This window comes from Schistocerca piceifrons, unplaced genomic scaffold (genome assembly GCF_021461385.2).
Source record: "Schistocerca piceifrons isolate TAMUIC-IGC-003096 unplaced genomic scaffold, iqSchPice1.1 HiC_scaffold_2371, whole genome shotgun sequence".
Taxonomy (NCBI): domain Eukaryota; kingdom Metazoa; phylum Arthropoda; class Insecta; order Orthoptera; family Acrididae; genus Schistocerca; species Schistocerca piceifrons.
In genome coordinates this window covers 1-2500 of record NW_025728307.1, presented here as the reverse complement: position 1 = coordinate 2500, position 2500 = coordinate 1, and the positions used below count along the sequence as shown (strand labels likewise).

The following is a 2500-nucleotide window of genomic DNA, read 5'->3' as shown; positions in this document are numbered from 1 at the left end:
GGAGGCTGCCCGCCGAGTCATCGGAGGAACTGCGGCGGATCGCTGGCTGGCATCGTTTATGGTTAGAACTAGGGCGGTATCTGATCGCCTTCGAACCTCTAACTTTCGTTCTTGATTAATGAAAACATACTTGGCAAATGCTTTCGCTTCTGTTCGTCTTGCGACGATCCAAGAATTTCACCTCTAACGTCGCAATACGAATGCCCCCGCCTGTCCCTATTAATCATTACCTCGGGTTCCGAAAACCAACAAAATAGAACCGAGGTCCTATTCCATTATTCCATGCACACAGTATTCAGGCGGGCTTGCCTGCTTTAAGCACTCTAATTTGTTCAAAGTAAACGTGCCGGCCCACCGAGACACTCAATAAAGAGCACCCTGGTAGGATTTCAACGGGGTCCGCCTCGGGACGCACGAGCACGCACGAGGCGGTCGCACGCCTTCAGCTCGCCCCACCGGCAGGACGTCCCACGATACATGCCAGTTAAACACCGACGGGCGGTGAACCAACAGCGTGGGACACAAATCCAACTACGAGCTTTTTAACCGCAACAACTTTAATATACGCTATTGGAGCTGGAATTACCGCGGCTGCTGGCACCAGACTTGCCCTCCAATAGATACTCGTTAAAGGATTTAAAGTGTACTCATTCCGATTACGGGGCCTCGGATGAGTCCCGTATCGTTATTTTTCGTCACTACCTCCCCGTGCCGGGAGTGGGTAATTTGCGCGCCTGCTGCCTTCCTTGGATGTGGTAGCCGTTTCTCAGGCTCCCTCTCCGGAATCGAACCCTGATTCCCCGTTACCCGTTACAACCATGGTAGGCGCAGAACCTACCATCGACAGTTGATAAGGCAGACATTTGAAAGATGCGTCGCCGGTACGAGGACCGTGCGATCAGCCCAAAGTTATTCAGAGTCACCAAGCCAAACGGACCGGACGAGCCGACCGATTGGTTTTGATCTAATAAAAGCGTCCCTTCCATCTCTGGTCGGGACTCTGTTTGCATGTATTAGCTCTAGAATTACCACAGTTATCCAAGTAACGTGGGTACGATCTAAGGAACCATAACTGATTTAATGAGCCATTCGCGGTTTCACCTTAATGCGGCTTGTACTGAGACATGCATGGCTTAATCTTTGAGACAAGCATATGACTACTGGCAGGATCAACCAGGGAGCTGCGTCAACTAGAGCTGAGCAGCCGGCCGCCCGGGAGTGTGTCCCGGGGGCCCGCGCGAACACGCAAGCGTCCGCTCAATCATTCTGCAAACAGGAGGAGGCTGAGCTCCCCTGCACAATACACCTCGAAACCCTCTCAGGTCCCGGCGGCGCGCAGCGCCGTCCCAAGTACTTGGTCGGGTTCGAGAGAGGCGCAATCGCCCGGAGTTAGGCGAGTAGACGCTTTCGGTGCGACCACCCGTGCTCCCAACTGAGCTTGCCGCTGCCGACAGAGGCCCGGGAGCGTGCTGTCGTGGCATTGCCGGCGGGAGACAACACGCGCCACCTACGGTGACCGGCAGCTCCAACGCCAGCGCCACAGAAGGACAAAAGCCCCACTTGGGTGCCGAAGCGAACTCTCCCAGCACAGCGCACGCGCCAACACATCCGCACAGCTGCGATACAAACCACCAGCGAGAACCGCTGGGGCGACCGAGCAGCAGACGGCGTCGCGGCGCCGAGCGCCGGGCGGCGGCGCATCCTCAACGCACACAGTCCTCAATCGGACCAGCACACTGAAGATGTCCACCGCGCTTCGCACCGGGCCCGCGAGGACCTACTTTGGCCGCACGGCGCCGCGCGCAGGGTGCGCCGGCGCGCAGCTGCGACGCCTGCCGCGTCCGTCGGCCGGCGCGCCTGCCACTGGCCGCCCCCACCAGCCGGCTGTAGCGCGTGCGCCCACGCACCGCGCGGCCAGCACGCCGGGAGGCGCCCCCTCACCGGCCGGGGACGGTCCCACCCAGCCACCGCCGCGTATCGCTTCACACCCAGATGCCGTTCAGTTTCGTCGGCATGGTGGGTATCGCTGGAACAACCGGTTAGTACCTCAACCTATCGTCGCCATCACCGATTCACCCCTAGCGAGAACAACCGCACCACAACAGGTTACCATTTGTTCATTTGCGTAACTTCACCAGAAAACGCAGGCGTCCATCGCCATTTGCAACTTCAACGATTATTGCATGCCTGTGTCAGGTGTCACGCCACACTACGTCTGCCCACATACACGCAACAAAATGTGCACGCCTAGACAATACGTGGAAGGTGGCCCCCGTACGTATGCGATGTCCATTGCTCGAACGACTGTCAACCGGCCTCTGTAGCATGTCGCAGATATGGAACGCGGTGCACCATGCCATCACGGTGTGTGAGGAGAGACGACTAGGTCCGAATACATCAACAGACAGCTCATGCTGATCGCCATCCACGGCGTCCGTTCCTCCCACACGTCTCTATGGCGTACCACACTGCAATCCAGCTCTCATAGGGAGACGACACG

At 57.9% G+C, this 2500-nt stretch overlaps 1 non-coding gene across 1 annotated transcript in view; it reads right to left on the bottom strand.

Annotated features, from left to right (window-relative positions):
* LOC124742940 overlaps positions 1 to 1180 on the bottom strand; it is a 1909-nt gene extending 729 nt beyond the window's left edge. The window contains exon 1 of the ribosomal RNA XR_007010295.1: positions 1 to 1180. This exon is cut by the window's left edge and continues 729 nt beyond it. This is a non-coding gene — a ribosomal RNA (small subunit ribosomal RNA).
* Positions 1181 to 2500: the final 1320 nt, after the last annotated feature.